Consider the following 20,994-nt stretch of genomic DNA (forward strand, 5'->3'; position numbering starts at 1 on the left):
CGGTTTCTTGTGAGTATATACACTTCACTGCCGATGTGAGAGGGGGGGGCACCTAAAATCTTGCCTAGGGCGCCAGATTGGTTAGGGCCAGGCCTGTTCATAGTTAATATTGTAAACCCCACATTCTTTATTTTCATGTACATTCTGGGTGCCTCGTTCAGTAAAAAATAAATTAAATTCCATTCTGTTTTTAAGGCGGTCTGTCATAACGTTTTCAGCATTCAATCAGACATTATTGTGAGGTTTTGTATTAGTGTTCCTAAAAATAGATATACCGGCCCCCAGGACACATTTTTTTTCTCTAAATTTGGCCCTCCGAGTGAAAATAATTGCCCAGGCCTGATTTACACAGTAGGTCCTTAAAAACAGCAGAGCGCTCCTGTCACATGGAGGATCTTTGACTAGTGTGTTTAGAGCAGGGGTCACCAACGCGGTGCCCGCGGGCACCAGGTAGCCCGTAAGGACCAGATGAGTAGCCCGCTGGCCTGTTCTAAAAATAGCTCAAATAGCAGCACTTACCAGTGAGCTGCCTCTATTTTTTTAAATTGTATTTATTTACTAACAAGCTGGTCTCGCTTTGCCCGACATTTCTAAGAGAGACAAAACTCAAATAGAATTTGAAAATCCAAGAAAATATTTTAAAGACTTGGTCTTCTTTTGTTTAAATAAATTCATTATTTTTTTTACTTTGCTTCTTATAACTTTCAGAAAGACAATTTTAGAGAAAAAATACAACCTTAAAAATGATTTTAGGATTTTTAAACACATATACCTTTTTACCTGTTAAATTCCTTCCTCTTCTTTCCTGACAATTTAAATCGATGTTCAAGTAAATGTATTTTTTCTATTGTAAAGAATAATAAATACATATTAATTTAATTTTTCATTTTAGCTTCTGTTTTTTCGACGAAGAATATTTGTGAAATATTTCTTCAAACTTATTATGATTAAAATTCACAAAAAATATTCTGGCAAATCTAGAAAATCTGTAGAATCAAATTTAAATCTTATTTCAAAGTATTTTGAATTTCTTTTAAAATTTTTGTTCTGGAAAATCTAGAAGAAATAATGATTTGTCTTTGTTAGATATATAGCTTGGTCCAATTTGTTATATATTCTAACAAAGTGTAGATTGGATTTTAAACTATTTAAAACATGTCATCAAAATTCTAAAATTAATCTTAATCAGGAAAAATTACTAATGATGTTCCATAAATTATTTTTTTTAATTTTTTCAAAAAGATTCAAATTAGCTAGTTTTTCTCTTCTTTTTTTCGGTTGAATTTTGAATTTTAAAGAGTCGAAATTGAAGATAAACTATGTTTCAACATTTAATTGTCATTTTTTTCCCGTGTTTTCTCCTCTTTTAAACCGTTCAATTAAGTGTGAATATCATTAGTTATTAATAATAACATATAGTTAAAGGTAAATTGAGCAAATTGGCTATTTCTGGCAATTTATTTAAGTGTGTATCAAACTGTTAGCCCTTCGCATTAATCAGTACCCAAGAAGTAGCTCTTGGTTTCAAAAAGGTTGGTGACCCCTGGTTTAGAGTATGTCCTTAAGAACAGCAAAACACTTTTGTCACATGGATTTGACAAGCGTCCTCATAAAACATCTTCTGTCACGTATAGAGGATCTTTGATTCGCATAAACATAATAAAAGGGTTATTGATGACCTTATTTCTTACTGTGTTCACCATTTGGTGATGTAAAAAGTCCTTCCAGTGAGGATATTTCAACCGTGCGATGTATGCAAGGTCGTGACACCCTCAGGCGGGCCCGTCTTTGACCTTCCCTTATGCCAGATGAGATTTTTTTTAGGAGCGTTTTTTTTTATAACTGAGAAAGTAGAATTTCCCGATGCAGAATCTAAAGGAAGACCCACAGTCTGTGTCACGATGTCCACCGAGAAGCAAAATAAGGAGACGGCCTACAACGTTGCAGTTGTTGCTGTTCAGGAGGCTGACTCACGCTGATAACTTGATGCGCTGAGTCAGCTTCTTACCCCCAACTTCCCCACGAGCTCCCGCAGACGCAAATCGGATGAGAAGGCGAAATGCCAGGTTGAATGAAGCCATCGTCGCAGGCTGGAACAAGCCAGGGATGGAGTGCCCCCTCTGGTCAGGAGGTGCATTGACACGTCCTGTTGAAGAAACGCTACGTTTCAATATACTGTAAACGGCCATAAGAAAATAATACATATTTTCCATCGAGCAAGCTTAAAATTGAATATACACACTCTTACGATCCAAATTGGACCGTTCATAAAAGTGTCATAAATCAACAACATACTTATAATTCTGTTTTACTCTCAATATTTGAAATCTTTTACCAGATCTATGTATATATATACAGTACAGGCCAAACGTTTGGACACACCATTGTATTCACACTTATTCCATTGATAAAGCAAGAAATTCCACTAATCAACCCTGAGAAGGCACAACAGTGAAGGGAACACCATTTCAGGTGACTACCTCTTGAAGCTCATCGAGAGAATGCCAAGAGTGTGCAAAGCAGTAATCAGAGCAAAGGGTGGCTATTTTGAAGAAACTAGAATATAAAACAGGTTTTCAGTTATTTCACCTTTTTTTTGTGAAGCACATAACTCCACATGTGTTCATTCATAGTTTTGATGCCTTCAGTGACAATCTACAATGTAAATAGTCATGAAAATAAAGAAAACGCATTGAGTGAGAAGGTGTGTATATATAAATATTTGTTTAAATATATATATATATATATATATATATATATATATATATATATATATATATATATATATATATATATATATATATATATATATATATATATATATATATATATATATATATATATATATAAATATTTTTTTAAATACATATATGTATATATTTTTAAATATATATATATAAATATTTGTTTGGATATATATATATATAAAATATATATATATATATATATATATATATATATATATATATATATGTATATATTTTTTAATATATATATATATATATATAAATATTTGTTTAAATATATATATATATTTAAAAAAAATATATATATATAAAAAAAAAAATAAAAAAAAAAAAAAAAAAAAAAAAAATATATATATATATATATATATATATATATATATATATATATATATATATATATATATATATATATATAAATAAACATATATATATATATATATTATAAGTACCCATGATTGTCACACACACACTAGGTGTTGCGTTTGACCCATCACCCTTGATCACCCCCTGGGAGGTGAGGGGAGCAGTGAGCAGCAGCGGTGGCCCCGCCCGGGAATAATTTTTGGTTATTTAACCCCCAATTCCAACCCTTGATGCTGAGTGTCAAGCAGGGAGGTAAAGGGTCTCATTTTTATAGTGTAATATATATATATGTGTATGTATATATATATATATATATATATATATATATATATATATATATATATATATATATATATATATATATATATATATATATATATATATATATATATATATATACATATATATATATATACATATATATATATATATATATATATATATATATATATATATATATATATATATATATATATATATATATATATATATACACACACACACATGTAATATATATATATAATGTGTATGTATGTATGTTTTTGTGTTTTTTATGCTTTATGACCTTTTTGTCAAAAATACGAACCTTTTTCTTTTTAGAAAGGGAAAATGCAAATTATACAATATTTATAAAATAATAATATTTAAGGTTGGGTAATTACAGCCTTGATTAGGTCAATTTTCAGAAGTGATAGTAGAAAAGTAGGCAAAAATATTTTTCTGAGCTTGGTGGAGTTTACTGAGTCTTTTATATACATATCTGCCGTGATGTACAGTATATACAGTAACTACCAAAGATAGTTTTTTTATTGCATTTCAGCGGCTTCAAGAACAGTTAAATCAATTTACGCTCATCAAAGCTCTGAGAATCATGCGTCATTGTTTTATGGTGCCATCTAGTGGTTAAAAAGCACAATTACACCAAACCAATAGTTTCTCGTGTTCATTCGTTCGGTTTTCATGACAAAATAATCGTAATAAGGATTACAGTCTGTTAAAAAATAGCAGTTATTATTGGAGTCAATGGGGCCAAAAGAGTTCTTAGGAGAAAGCGTGTATACTTAGTTAATAACCCATTCTAACATTGTTGCAATCAAAAACACAATGCAACTTCAGAAAAAAAACTCTGGCTAAATTTCAGACCTCTAACCTTCGAACTAGACAATCATATCACATATATAAAAATGCTCTATTGTATTAATTTAACAATATGCATGTTTTTTGCTGATAATTAGCATTGGAGTTTCTTATTTTTTAATATTGTAGATCATAGGATTGGGCGGCATGGTGGACAGGGGTTGGTGCGTGTGCCTCACAATGAGAAGGTCCTGGGTTCGATTCCCGGGCTCAGGCTCTTTCTAATTTTATGTTCTCTGTGATATATCTTTTTTTTTTTTTATCATCAATTTAAAGTAGTTGGAAAGGATTTTCTTTTTAAAAGGCAGATTATGTTGGGATGAAAATGATCTTCCTACTCTTTGTATTGACAACAATGACATCATTTAAAACTTGGACTCACAACTTGCAGCGTTTGGGCCTCTTCCAGTGCGAGCCTGAGTCCTTATATGGTCATAGTGATGGATACACAGCCTCCATCCAGAGCATTCTTGAAAACCTCCCCGCCTGCGCCCCTCTCCTGCTCACAGCGGAGACACAAGACAGATGCATGGACCCCAGCCGTAGCTCATGATGCATTCCAGGAAAGTGGGAAATGTCAGACTCCAAAAAAAGAAGAATGGGTTGCCACTTGGATTTGGGGCAAATTGATGGTCAATACCCCAAATGGATTGGCATTTGTGGCGCCCTCTATGGGTTGTGGTCAATATACATGTTATACAGATTTTATAATTATGATTCAAATTCTTAATTACTTATGAACATTTAAGACATTTTTGCTTGATGGTGGCCATGTTTTTAACCTATTTTGCGCAAATTTGACACGCATGTGCTTGTAATTCCCCTAAAAGGTGCGTATAGAGGATCTTTGACTAGCATTTTACAGTAGATCCCTTAAAAAAAACAGCAGAGCGTTTCCGTTCTATAGAGGATCTTTGACTAGCATTTTACAGTTGTTTCCTGAAAACAATAGCAGAGCGTTTCTGTCCTATAGAGCAGTGTTTTTTAACCTTTTCTGAGCCAAGGCACATTTTTTTTCATTGAAAAAATCCCGAGGCACACCACCAGCAGAAAACATTAAAAAATGTAACAGTCGATATTGACAGTAAAAAGTCGTTCTCGCAATTGTTGGATATGACTTTAAACCATAACCAAGCATGCATCACTATAGTTCTTGTCTCAAAGTAGGTGTACCGTCACCACCTGTCACATCACGCCCTGACTTATTTTGAGTTTTTTGCTGTTTTCCTGTATGTAGTGTTTTAGTTCTTGTCTTGCGCTCCTATTTTGTTGTTGATTGTCATGTCACGTACGGATGTACTTTGTGTAAGTCTTTGCTGTCGTCCAGCATTCTGTTTTTGTTTACTTTGCAGCCAGTTCAGTTTTAGCTACGTTTTGCATAGCTTTCCCTAAGCTTCAATGCCTTTTCTTAGCGGCACTTGCCTTTTGTTTATTTTTGGTTTAAGCATTAGACACCTTTTTACCTGCACGCTGCCTCCCGCTGTCCTCTGCTTATTGTGATCACGACAAACCATGTTTCCGACATCTACAAAGCAATTAGCTACCGGCTGCCACCTACTGATATGGAAGAGTATTACACGGTTACTCTGCCGAGCTCTTGACAGCACCGACACTCAACAACGACACATTTGCAGATTATAATTACTGGTTTGCAAAAAATATTCTCAACCCAATTAGGTCAAATTACATAATCTCCCACGGCACACCAGACTGTATTTGCACAGTGGTTGAAAAACACTGCTATAGAGGATCTTTAACTAGCATTTTACAGAAGATTCCTAAAAAAAACAAAAAAACAGCAGCACATTCATGTCCTATAGAGGATCTTTAACTAGCATTTTTTAGTAATTTCCTGAAAAAAAACAGCAGAGCATTTCTGTCCTATAGAGCAGTGGTCCCCAACCACCGGTACCGGTCCGCGGACCGATTGGTAATGGGCCGCGCAAGAAATAAAAAAAAAAAGAATAAATAAATACTTTTTTTTATTTTTTTAAATTAAATCAACATAAAAAACACAATATATACATTATATATCAATGTAGATCAATACAGTCTGCAGGGATACAGTCCGTAAGCACACATGATTGTATTTCTTTATGAAAAAAATAAAATAAAATTTAAAAAAAAATTGTTTTTAATTTCACCATAAAGAAATACAATCATGTGTGCTTACGGACTGTATCCCTGCAGACTGTATTGATCTACATTGATATATAATGTATATATTGTGTTTTTTATGTTGATTTAATAAAAACAATTTTTTTTAAAATAAATAAATATATTATTATTATTTTTTTAATTTCTTGTGCGGCTCAGTACCAATCGGTCCGCGGCCCGGTGGTTGGGGACCACTGCTGTAGAGGATCTTTGACTAGCATTTTTACAGTAGATTCCTATAAAACATTAAATAATTTATTTCTAATAGAGGATCTTTGACTAGCATTTTTACAGTAGATTCCCAAAACAACAACAGATAATTTCCATCCTGTAGAGGATCTTTGACTAGCATTTTTACAGTAGATTCCTATAAATCATTAGAGCATTTATTTCTAATAGAGGATCTTTGACTATCATTTTTACAGTAGATTCCTATAAAACATTAGAGCATTAATTTTTAATAGAGGATCTTTGACTAGCATTTTTACAGTAGATTCCCAAAACAACAACAGATCATTTCCGTCCTGTAGAGGATCTTTGACTATCATTTTTACAGTAGATTCCTATAAAACATTAGAGCATTAATTTTTAATAGAGGATCTTTGACTAGCATTTTTACAGTAGATTCCTATAAAACATTAGAGCATTAATTTTTAATAGAGGATCTTTGACTAGCATTTTTACAGTAGATTCCTATAAAACATTAGAGCATTAATTTTTAATAGAGGATCTTTGACTAGCATTTTTACAGTAGATTCCTATAAAACATTACAGCATTTATTTCTAATAGAGGATCTTTGACTAGCATTTTTACAGTAGATTCCTATAAAACATTAGAGCATTACTTTTTAATAGAGGATCTTTGACTGGCATTTTTACAGTAGATTCCCAAAACAACAACAGATCATTTCCGTCCTGTAGAGGATCTTTGGCTAGCATTTTTACAGTAGATTCCTATAAAATATTAGAGCATTAATTTTTAATAGAGAATCTTTGACTAGCATTTTTACAGTAGATTCCTATAAAACTTTAGAGCATTTATTTGTAAAAGAGGATCTTTGACTAGCATTTTTACAGTAGATTCCCAAACAACAGATAATTTCCGTCCTGTTGGGGATATTTGACTAGCATATTTACAGTAGATTCCTATAAAACATTAGAGCATTAATTTTTAATAGAGGATCTTTGACTAGCATTTTTACAGTAGATTCCTATAAATCATTAGAGCATTTATTTCTAATAGAGGATCTTTGACTAGCATTTTTACAGTAGATTCCTATAAAACATTAGAGCATTCATTTCTAATAGAGGATCTTTGACTAGCATTTTTACAGTAGATTCCTATAAAACATTAGAGCATTAATTTTTAATAGAGGATCTTTGACTAGCATTTTTACAGTAGATTCCTATAAAACATTAGAGCATTTATTTCTAATAGAGGATCTTTGACTAGCATTTTTACAGTCGATTCCCAAAACAACAACAGATCATTTCCGTCCTGTAGAGGATCTTTGACTTGCATTTTTACAGTAGATTCCTATAAAACATTAGAGCATTCATTTTTAATAGAGGATCTTTGACTAGCATTTTTACAGTAGATTCCTATAAAACATTAGAGCATTAATTTTTAATAGAGGATCTTTGACTAGCATTTTTACAGTAGATCCCTATAAAACTTTAGAGCATTTATTTCTAATAGAGGATCTTTGACTAGCATTTTTACAGTAGATTCCCAAAACAACAACAGATCATTTCCGTCCTGTAGAGGATCTTTGACTAGCATTTTTACAGTAGATTCCTATAAAACATTAGAGCATTAATTTTTAATAGAGGATCTTTGACTAGCATTTTTACAGTAGATTCCTATAAAAAATTAAAGCATTCATTTTTAATAGAGGATCTTTGACTAGCATTTTTACAGTAGATTCCTATAAAACAGAGCATTTATTTCTAATAGAGGATCTTTGACTAGCATTTTTACAGTATATTCCTATAAAAAATTAAAGCATTCATTTTTAATAGAGGATCTTTGACTAGCATTTTTACAGTAGATTCCTATAAAACAGAGCATTTATTTCTAATAGAGGATCTTTGACTATCATTTTTACAGTAGATTCCTATAAAACATTAGAGCATTAATTTTTAATAGAGGATCTTTGACTAGCATTTTTACAGTAGATTCCTATAAAACATTAGAGCATTAATTTTTAATAGAGGATCTTTGACTAGCATTTTTACAGTAGATTCCTATAAAACATTAGAGCATTAATTTTTAATAGAGGATCTTTGACTAGCATTTTTACAGTAGATTCCTATAAAACATTACAGCATTTATTTCTAATAGAGGATCTTTGACTAGCATTTTTACAGTAGATTCCTATAAAACATTAGAGCATTACTTTTTAATAGAGGATCTTTGACTGGCATTTTTACAGTAGATTCCCAAAACAACAACAGATCATTTCCGTCCTGTAGAGGATCTTTGGCTAGCATTTTTACAGTAGATTCCTATAAAATATTAGAGCATTAATTTTTAATAGAGAATCTTTGACTAGCATTTTTACAGTAGATTCCTATAAAACTTTAGAGCATTTATTTGTAAAAGAGGATCTTTGACTAGCATTTTTACAGTAGATTCCCAAACAACAGATAATTTCCGTCCTGTTGGGGATATTTGACTAGCATATTTACAGTAGATTCCTATAAAACATTAGAGCATTAATTTTTAATAGAGGATCTTTGACTAGCATTTTTACAGTAGATTCCTATAAATCATTAGAGCATTTATTTCTAATAGAGGATCTTTGACTAGCATTTTTACAGTAGATTCCTATAAAACATTAGAGCATTCATTTCTAATAGAGGATCTTTGACTAGCATTTTTACAGTAGATTCCTATAAAACATTAGAGCATTAATTTTTAATAGAGGATCTTTGACTAGCATTTTTACAGTAGATTCCTATAAAACATTAGAGCATTTATTTCTAATAGAGGATCTTTGACTAGCATTTTTACAGTCGATTCCCAAAACAACAACAGATCATTTCCGTCCTGTAGAGGATCTTTGACTAGCATTTTTACAGTAGATTCCTATAAAACATTAGAGCATTCATTTTTAATAGAGGATCTTTGACTAGCATTTTTACAGTAGATTCCTATAAAACATTAGAGCATTAATTTTTAATAGAGGATCTTTGACTAGCATTTTTACAGTAGATCCCTATAAAACTTTAGAGCATTTATTTCTAATAGAGGATCTTTGACTAGCATTTTTACAGTAGATTCCCAAAACAACAACAGATCATTTCCGTCCTGTAGAGGATCTTTGACTAGCATTTTTACAGTAGATTCCTATAAAACATTAGAGCATTAATTTTTAATAGAGGATCTTTGACTAGCATTTTTACAGTAGATTCCTATAAAAAATTAAAGCATTCATTTTTAATAGAGGATCTTTGACTAGCATTTTTACAGTAGATTCCTATAAAACAGAGCATTTATTTCTAATAGAGGATCTTTGACTAGCATTTTTACAGTATATTCCTATAAAAAATTAAAGCATTCATTTTTAATAGAGGATCTTTGACTAGCATTTTTACAGTAGATTCCTATAAAACAGAGCATTTATTTCTAATAGAGGATCTTTGACTAGCATTTTTACAGTATATTCCTATAAAACAGAGTAATTTGTTGTGATATTACAGAGAACTGTAACTATAATCACGGTATTTTACTGTGAAATGACAGTTAGTTGTGTGAAATATAAAGATATATCGTCATTTTTGTTGTCGTGTTACGGTACATTTTAATTACAGTATTTTACTGTGGAAAAAATACTGTTTAAATGCTGTAAATGTTTACAGCATACAAGAGTTTTATCTCAAAGAAACATACCGTATATGTTTTTAATCTGCAAGTGCACACATTTTTACAGTAGATTCCTATAAAATATTAGAGCATTAATTTTTAATAGAGAATCTTTGACTAGCATTTTTACAGTAGATTCCTATAAAACTTTAGAGCATTTATTTGTAATAGAGGATCTTTGACTAGCATTTTTACAGTAGATTCCCAAACAACAGATAATTTCCGTCCTGTTGGGATCTTTGACTAGCATTTTTACAGTAGATTCCTATAAAACATTAGAGCATTAATTTTTAATAGAGGATCTTTGACTAGCATTTTTACAGTAGATTCCTATAAAAAATTAAAGCATTCATTTTTAATAGAGGATCTTTGACTAGCATTTTTACAGTAGATTCCTATAAAACAGAGCATTTATTTCTAATAGAGGATCTTTGACTAGCATTTTTACAGTATATTCCTATAAAAAATTAAAGCATTCATTTTTAATAGAGGATCTTTGACTAGCATTTTTACAGTAGATTCCTATAAAACAGAGCATTTATTTCTAATAGAGGATCTTTGACTAGCATTTTTACAGTATATTCCTATAAAACAGAGTAATTTGTTGTGATATTACAGAGAACTGTAACTATAATCACGGTATTTTACTGTGAAATGACAGTTAGTTGTGTGAAATATAAAGATATATCGTCATTTTTGTTGTCGTGTTACGGTACATTTTAATTACAGTATTTTACTGTGGAAAAAATACTGTTTAAATGCTGTAAATGTTTACAGCATACAAGAGTTTTATCTCAAAGAAACATACCGTATATGTTTTTAATCTGCAAGTGCACACATTTTTACAGTAGATTCCTATAAAATATTAGAGCATTAATTTTTAATAGAGAATCTTTGACTAGCATTTTTACAGTAGATTCCTATAAAACTTTAGAGCATTTATTTGTAATAGAGGATCTTTGACTAGCATTTTTACAGTAGATTCCCAAACAACAGATAATTTCCGTCCTGTTGGGATATTTGACTAGCATTTTTACAGTAGATTCCTATAATACATTAGAGCATTAATTTTTAATAGAGGATCTTTGACTAGCATTTTTACAGTAGATTCCTATAAAACATTAGAGCATTAATTTTTAATAGAGGATCTTTGACTAGCATTTTTACAGTAGATTCCTATAAAACATTAGAGCATTAATTTTTAATAGAGGATCTTTGACTAGCATTTTCACAGTAGATCCCTATAAAACTTTAGAGCATTTATTTCTAATAGAGGATCTTTGACTAGCATTTTTACAGTAGATTCCCAAAACAACAACAGATAATTTCCGTCCTGTAGAGGACCTTTGACTAGCATTTTTACAGTAGATTCCTATAAAACATTAGAGCATTTATTTCTAATAGAGGATCTTTGACTAGCATTTTTACAGTAGATTCCTATAAAACAGAGCATTTATTTCTAATAGAGGATCTTTGACTAGCATTTTTACAGTAGATTCCCAAAACAACAACAGATCATTTCCGTCCTGTAGAGGATCTTTGACTAGCATTTTTACAGTAGATTCCTATAAAACATTAGAGCATTAATTTTTAATAGAGGATCTTTGACTAGCATTTTTACAGTAGATTCCTATAAAAAATTAAAGCATTCATTTTTAATAGAGGATCTTTGACTAGCATTTTTACAGTAGATTCCTATAAAACAGAGCATTTATTTCTAATAGAGGATCTTTGACTAGCATTTTTACAGTATATTCCTATAAAAAATTAAAGCATTCATTTTTAATAGAGGATCTTTGACTAGCATTTTTACAGTAGATTCCTATAAAACAGAGCATTTATTTCTAATAGAGGATCTTTGACTAGCATTTTTACAGTATATTCCTATAAAACAGAGTAATTTGTTGTGATATTACAGAGAACTGTAACTATAATCACGGTATTTTACTGTGAAATGACAGTTAGTTGTGTGAAATATAAAGATATATCGTCATTTTTGTTGTCGTGTTACGGTACATTTTAATTACAGTATTTTACTGTGGAAAAAATACTGTTTAAATGCTGTAAATGTTTACAGCATACAAGAGTTTTATCTCAAAGAAACATACCGTATATGTTTTTAATCTGCAAGTGCACACATTTTTACAGTAGATTCCTATAAAATATTAGAGCATTAATTTTTAATAGAGAATCTTTGACTAGCATTTTTACAGTAGATTCCTATAAAACTTTAGAGCATTTATTTGTAATAGAGGATCTTTGACTAGCATTTTTACAGTAGATTCCCAAACAACAGATAATTTCCGTCCTGTTGGGATCTTTGACTAGCATTTTTACAGTAGATTCCTATAAAACATTAGAGCATTAATTTTTAATAGAGGATCTTTGACTAGCATTTTTACAGTAGATTCCTATAAAAAATTAAAGCATTCATTTTTAATAGAGGATCTTTGACTAGCATTTTTACAGTAGATTCCTATAAAACAGAGCATTTATTTCTAATAGAGGATCTTTGACTAGCATTTTTACAGTATATTCCTATAAAAAATTAAAGCATTCATTTTTAATAGAGGATCTTTGACTAGCATTTTTACAGTAGATTCCTATAAAACAGAGCATTTATTTCTAATAGAGGATCTTTGACTAGCATTTTTACAGTATATTCCTATAAAACAGAGTAATTTGTTGTGATATTACAGAGAACTGTAACTATAATCACGGTATTTTACTGTGAAATGACAGTTAGTTGTGTGAAATATAAAGATATATCGTCATTTTTGTTGTCGTGTTACGGTACATTTTAATTACAGTATTTTACTGTGGAAAAAATACTGTTTAAATGCTGTAAATGTTTACAGCATACAAGAGTTTTATCTCAAAGAAACATACCGTATATGTTTTTAATCTGCAAGTGCACACATTTTTACAGTAGATTCCTATAAAATATTAGAGCATTAATTTTTAATAGAGAATCTTTGACTAGCATTTTTACAGTAGATTCCTATAAAACTTTAGAGCATTTATTTGTAATAGAGGATCTTTGACTAGCATTTTTACAGTAGATTCCCAAACAACAGATAATTTCCGTCCTGTTGGGATATTTGACTAGCATTTTTACAGTAGATTCCTATAATACATTAGAGCATTAATTTTTAATAGAGGATCTTTGACTAGCATTTTTACAGTAGATTCCTATAAAACATTAGAGCATTAATTTTTAATAGAGGATCTTTGACTAGCATTTTTACAGTAGATTCCTATAAAACATTAGAGCATTAATTTTTAATAGAGGATCTTTGACTAGCATTTTCACAGTAGATCCCTATAAAACTTTAGAGCATTTATTTCTAATAGAGGATCTTTGACTAGCATTTTTACAGTAGATTCCCAAAACAACAACAGATAATTTCCGTCCTGTAGAGGACCTTTGACTAGCATTTTTACAGTAGATTCCTATAAAACATTAGAGCATTTATTTCTAATAGAGGATCTTTGACTAGCATTTTTACAGTAGATTCCTATAAAACAGAGCATTTATTTCTAATAGAGGATCTTTGACTAGCATTTTTACAGTATATTCCTATAAAACAGAGTAATTTGTTGTGATATTACAGAGAACTGTAACTATAATCACAGTATTTTACTGTGAAATGACAGTTAGTTGTGTGAAATATAAAGATATATCGTCATTTTTGTTGTCGTGTTACGGTACATTTTAATTACAGTATTTTACTGTGGAAAAAATACTGTTTAAATGCTGTAAATGTTTACAGCATACAAGAGTTTTATCTCAAAGAAACATACCGTATATGTTTTTAATCTGCAAGTGCACACATTTTTACAGTAGATTCCTATAAAATATTAGAGCATTAATTTTTAATAGAGAATCTTTGACTAGCATTTTTACAGTAGATTCCTATAAAACTTTAGAGCATTTATTTGTAATAGAGGATCTTTGACTAGCATTTTTACAGTAGATTCCCAAACAACAGATAATTTCCGTCCTGTTGGGATATTTGACTAGCATTTTTACAGTAGATTCCTATAATACATTAGAGCATTAATTTTTAATAGAGGATCTTTGACTAGCATTTTTACAGTAGATTCCTATAAAACATTAGAGCATTAATTTTTAATAGAGGATCTTTGACTAGCATTTTTACAGTAGATTCCTATAAAACATTAGAGCATTAATTTTTAATAGAGGATCTTTGACTAGCATTTTTACAGTAGATCCCAATAAAACTTTACAGCATTTATTTCTAATAGAGGATCTTTGACTAGCATTTTTACAGTAGATTCCCAAAACAACAACAGATCATTTCCGTCCTGTAGAGGATCTTTGACTAGCATTTTTACAGTAGATTCCTATAAAACATTAGAGCATTTATTTCTAATAGAGGATCTTTGACTAGCATTTTTACAGTAGATTCCCAAAACAACAACAGATCATTTCCGTCCTGTAGAGGATCTTTGACTAGCATTTTTACAGTAGATTCCTATAAAACATTAGAGCATTAATTTTTAATAGAGGATCTTTGACTAGCATTTTTACAGTAGATTCCTATAAAAAATTCAAGCATTAATTTTTAATAGAGGATCTTTGACTAGCATTTTTACAGTAGATTCCTATAAAACAGAGCATTTATTTCTAATAGAGGATCTTTGACTAGCATTTTTACAGTATATTCCTATAAAACAGAGTAATTTGTTGTGATATTACAGAGAACTGTAACTATAATCACAGTATTTTACTGTGAAATGACAGTTAGTTGTGTGAAATATAAAGATATATCGTCATTTTTGCTGTCGTGTTACGGTACATTTTAATTACAGTATTTTACTGTGGAAAAAATACTGTTTAAATGCTGTAAATGTTTACAGCATACAAGAGTTTTATCTCAAAGAAACATACCGTATATGTTTTTAATCTGCAAGTGCACACATTTTTACAGTAGATTCCTATAAAATATTAGAGCATTAATTTTTAATAGAGAATCTTTGACTAGCATTTTTACAGTAGATTCCTATAAAAATTTAGAGCATTTATTTGTAATAGAGGATCTTTGACTAGCATTTTTACAGTAGATTCCCAAACAACAGATAATTTCCGTCCTGTTGGGATATTTGACTAGCATTTTTACAGTAGATTCCTATAATACATTAGAGCATTAATTTTTAATAGAGGATCTTTGACTAGCATTTTTACAGTAGATTCCCAAACAACAGATAATTTCCGTCCTGTTGGGATATTTGACTAGCATTTTTACAGTAGATTCCTATAATACATTAGAGCATTAATTTTTAATAGAGGATCTTTGACTAGCATTTTTACAGTAGATTCCTATAAAACATTAGAGCATTAATTTTTAATAGAGGATCTTTGACTAGCATTTTTACAGTAGACTCCTATAAAACATTAGAGCATTAATTTTTAATAGAGGATCTTTGACTAGCATTTTTACAGTAGATCCCTATAAAACTTTAGAGCATTTATTTCTAATAGAGGATCTTTGACTAGCATTTTTACAGTAGATTCCCAAAACAACAACAGATCATTTCCGTCCTGTAGAGGATCTTTGACTAGCATTTTTACAGTAGATTCCTATAAAACATTAGAGCATTTATTTCTAATAGAGGATCTTTGACTAGCATTTTTACAGTAGATTCCCAAAACAACAACAGATCATTTCCGTCCTGTAGAGGATCTTTGACTAGCATTTTTACAGTAGATTCCTATAAAACATTAGAGCATTAATTTTTAATAGAGGATCTTTGACTAGCATTTTTACAGTAGATTCCTTTAAAACATTAGAGCATTAATTTTTAATAGAGGATCTTTGACTAGCATTTTTACAGTAGATTCCTATAAAACATTAGAGCATTAATTTTTAATAGAGGATCTTTGACTAGCATTTTCACAGTAGATCCCTATAAAACTTTAGAGCATTTATTTCTAATAGAGGATCTTTGACTAGCATTTTTACAGTAGATTCCCAAAACAACAACAGATCATTTCCGTCCTGTAGAGGATCTTTGACTAGCATTTTTACAGTAGATTCCTATAAAACATTAGAGCATTTATTTCTAATAGAGGATCTTTGACTAGCATTTTTACAGTAGATTCCCAAAACAACAACAGATCATTTCCGTCCTGTAGAGGATCTTTGACTAGCATTTTTACAGTAGATTCCTATAAAACATTAGAGCATTAATTTTTAATAGAGGATCTTTGACTAGCATTTTTACAGTAGATTCCTATAAAACAGAGCATTTATTTCTAATAGAGGATCTTTGACTAGCATTTTTACAGTATATTCCTATAAAACAGAGTCATTTGTTGTGATATTACAGAGAACTGTAACTATAATCACAGTATTTTACTGTGAAATGACAGTTAGTTGTGTGAAATATAAAGATATATCGTCATTTTTGTTGTCGTGTTACGGTACATTTTAATTACAGTATTTTACTGTGGAAAAAATACTGTTTAGATGCTGTAAATGTGTACAGCATACAAGAGTTTTATCTCAAAGAAACATACCGTATATGTTTTTAATCTGCAAGTGCACACATTTTTACAGTAGATTCCTATAAAATATTAGAGCATTAATTTTTAATAGAGAATCTTTGACTAGCATTTTTACAGTAGATTCCTATAAAACTTTAGAGCATTTATTTGTAATAGAGGATCTTTGACTAGCATTTTTACAGTAGATTCCCAAACAACAGATAATTTCCGTCCTGTTGGGATATTTGACTAGCATTTTTACAGTAGATTCCTATAATACATTAGAGCATTAATTTTTAATAGAGGATCTTTGACTAGCATTTTTACAGTAGATTCCCAAACAACAGATAATTTCCGTCCTGTTGGGATATTTGACTAGCATTTTTACAGTAGATTCCTATAATACATTAGAGCATTAATTTTTAATAGAGGATCTTTGACTAGCATTTTTACAGTAGATTCCTATAAAACATTAGAGCATTAATTTTTAATAGAGGATCTTTGACTAGCATTTTTACAGTAGATTCCCAAAACAACAACAGATAATTTCCGTCCTGTAGAGGATCTTTGACTAGCATTTTACAGTAGATTCCTATAAAACATTAGACCATTTATTTCTAATAGAGGATCTTTGACTAGCATTTTTACAGTAGATTCCCAAAACAACAACAGATAATTTCCGTCCTGTAGAGGATCTTTGACTAGCATTTTTACAGTAGATTCCTATAAAACATTAGACCATTTATTTCTAATAGAGGATCTTTGACTAGCATTTTTACAGTAGATTCCCAAAACAACAACAGATCATTTCCGTCCTGTAGAGGATCTTTGACTAGCATTTTTACAGTAGATTCCTATAAAACATTAGACCATTTATTTCTAATAGAGGATCTTTGACTAGCATTTTTACAGTAGATTCCCAAAACAACAACAGATCATTTCCGTCCTGTAGAGGATCTTTGACTAGCATTTTTACAGTAGATTCCTATAAAACATTAGAGCATTAATTTTTAATAGAGGATCTTTGACTAGCATTTTTACAGTAGATTCCTATAAAAAATTAAAGCATTAATTTTTAATAGAGGATCTTTGACTAGCATTTTTACAGTAGATTCCTATAAAACAGAGCATTTATTTCTAATAGAGGATCTTTGCCTAGCATTTTTACAGTATATTCCTATAAAACAGAGTACTTTGTTGTGATATTACAGAGAACTGTAACTATAATCACAGTATTTTACTGTGAAATGACAGTTAGTTGTGTGAAATATAAAGATATATCGTCATTTTTGTTGTCGTGTTATGGTACATTTTAATTACAGTATTTTACTGTGGAAAAAATACTGTTTAAATGACATACAAGAGTTTTATCTCAAAGAAACATACCGTATATGTTTTTAATCTGCAAGTGCACACAAATTGGAAAGTGCTGCGTGGCCAGCCGTGTTTTATTCACTAAACTTGAGCGGGCATATTTGCTATAGTTCCTCCAGCAGACTTGAATGCGACCTAAAGCTCCCAACCTGCTGGCGAAGGATGCAGGACCCCAGAAGCCCTTTAAATCTCAGCCGCCATTCAGGCTGGGATTAAGCCGCGCTCTATTGTGCCGTCTCAGCGGGGAGAAGAAAGTCCCCGCGGTGCTGTCATATTTACCCCCTCCGGTCCAAAAGCCGCCGACGGGCAGGGAAGGCAACGATTTGGGCCGCACTTACCACCTGCTGATCGTGCTGGTTAGGATGGAGCGGCCCGGAGCCAGGAAGTAACCTACATAGTCAACGTGTCGCGCTCTTTCGGGACAAGAGTTGACACCGCACAATGCACGTTTACCTCTCCGACTAATGCGAGCCTTCAAAACTGCACCTCACACCGAAGACTAAGGCTAAGAGGATTTATTCTTCAAAAAGAGATAGAAAGTGTGTGTGTGTGTTTAGTGATAGCAAATACTCTATTTGGATTATTTCGCCGCCTCTTCAGTTCTGCTTGATGGTATTTCTTAAAAAATGGTGATATCCTCTTTCCGGCGTGTTTAATTCCCGTTAAGACTGAACGTGACAGCACCCTCCCAGTGACACTGAGCTCCCCACGCAGCCGCTGTTCATCCTGCAAGGAGCAACAGATCACTTTAAAGTTTGCGGGGGGGACTTAGTACTATTATGTCTTAAAGCAGGGGTCACCAACCTTTTTGAAACCAAGAGCTACTTCTTGGGTACTGATTAATGCAAAGGGCTACCAGTTTGATACACACTTAAATAAATTGCCAGAAATAGCCAATTTGCTTAATTTACCTTTAACTCTATGTTATTATTAATAATTAATGATATTTACACTTAATTGAACGGTTTAAAAGAGGAGAAAACACGAAAAAATGACAATTAAATTTTGAAACATAGTTTATCTTCAATTTCGACTCTTTAAAATTCAAAATTCAACCCCAAAATGAAGAGAAAAACTAGCTAATTCGAATCTTTTTGAAAAAATTAAAAAAAGAATTTATGGAACATCATTAGTAATTTTTCCTGATTAAGATTAATTTTAGAATTTTGATGACATGTTTTAAATAGGTTAAAATCCAATCTACTCTTTGTTAGAATATATAACAAATTGGACCAAGCGATGAGGTGGCGACTTGTCCAGGGTGTACCCCGCCTTCCGCCCGATTGTAGCTGAGATAGGCTCCAGCGCCCCCGCGACCCCAAAGGGAATAAGCGGTAGAAAATGGATGGATGGATGGATGGATGGACCAAGCTATATTTCTAACAAAGACAAATCATTATTTCTTCTAAATTTTCCAGAACAAAAATTTTAAAAGAAATTCAAAAGACTTTGAAATAAGATTTAAATTTGATTCTACAGATTCTCTAGGTTTGCCAGAATAATTTTTTTGAATTTCAATCATAATAAGTTTGAAGAAATATTTCACAAATATTCTTCGTCGAAAAAACAGAAGCTAAAATGAAGAATTAAATTAAAATGTATTTATTATTCTTTACAATAAAAAAAATAAATTTACTTGAACATTGATTTAAATTGTCAGGAAAGAAGAGGAAAGAATTTAAAAGGTAAAAAGGTATATGTGTTTAAAAATCCTAAAATCATTTTTAAGGTTGTTATAAGAAGCAAAGTAAAAAAATTAATGAATTTATTTAAACAAGTGAAGACCAAGTCTTTAAAATATTTTCTCGGATTTTCAAATTCTATTTGAGTTTTGTCTCTCTTAGAATTAAAAATGTCGAGCAAAGCGGGACCAGCTTGCTAGTAAATAAATACAATTTAAAAAATAGAGGCAGCTCACTGGTAAGTGCTGCTATTTGAGCTATTTTTAGAACAGGCCAGCGGGCTACTCATCTGGTCCTTACGGGCTACCTGGTGCCCGCGGGCACCGCGTTGGTGACCCCTGTCTTAAAGCAACAGTATGACCTTCAAATAACAGCTTCAAAAATGCTGTTGACGCCACAGCGGCTAGTAAAAACCAGCAAAAGCAGCTTGTTGGTCGCCATAGAAACCACTGCCTAGAGATGTCCGATAATGTCTTTTTTGCCGATATCCGATATTCCGATATTGTCCAACTCTTAATTACCGATTCCGATATCAACCGATACCGATATATACAGTCGTGGAATTAACACATAATTATGCCTAATTTTGTTGTGATGCATTAAACCAGTGTTTTTCAACCACTGTGCCGCGGCACACTAGTGTGCCGTGAGATACAGTCTGGAGATTATCTAATTTCACCTATTTGGGGTATAACATTTTTTGCAAACCAGTAATTAGTCTGCAAATTATGTGTTGTTGTTGAGTGTCGGCAGAATAACTGTGTAATACTCTTTCATATCAGTAGGTGGCAGCAGGTAGCTAATCGTGATCCCAATTTTTCAGACGACAGCGGGAGGCAGTGTGCAGGTAAAAAGGTGTCTAATGCTTAAACTGAAAAATAAACAAAAGGTGAGTGCCCCTAAAAAAAAAGGCATTGAAGCTTAGGGAAGGCTATGCAGAACGAAACTACAACTGAACTGGCGACAAAGTGAAGAAAAACAGAATGCTGGACGACAGCAAAGACTTACAGCGTGTGGAGCAGACGGCGTTCACAAAGTACATCTGTACATGACATGACAATCAACAATGTCCCCACAAAGAAGGATAAAAACAACAGCAATATTCTTGATTGCTAAAACAAAGCAGGTGCGGGGAATATCGCTTAAAGGAAGACA

General features: G+C 31.5%; 1 protein-coding gene across 3 annotated transcripts in view; it reads left to right on the plus strand.

Annotated features, from left to right (window-relative positions):
- The window catches only part of gjc1 (gap junction protein gamma 1), a 127,114-nt gene that overhangs the window by 96,274 nt on the left and 9,846 nt on the right, over nucleotides 1-20,994 (plus strand). The gene's annotated exons all lie outside the window — the stretch shown is intronic.

This window comes from Entelurus aequoreus, linkage group LG06 (assembly GCF_033978785.1).
Source record: "Entelurus aequoreus isolate RoL-2023_Sb linkage group LG06, RoL_Eaeq_v1.1, whole genome shotgun sequence".
Classification (NCBI taxonomy): domain Eukaryota; kingdom Metazoa; phylum Chordata; class Actinopteri; order Syngnathiformes; family Syngnathidae; genus Entelurus; species Entelurus aequoreus.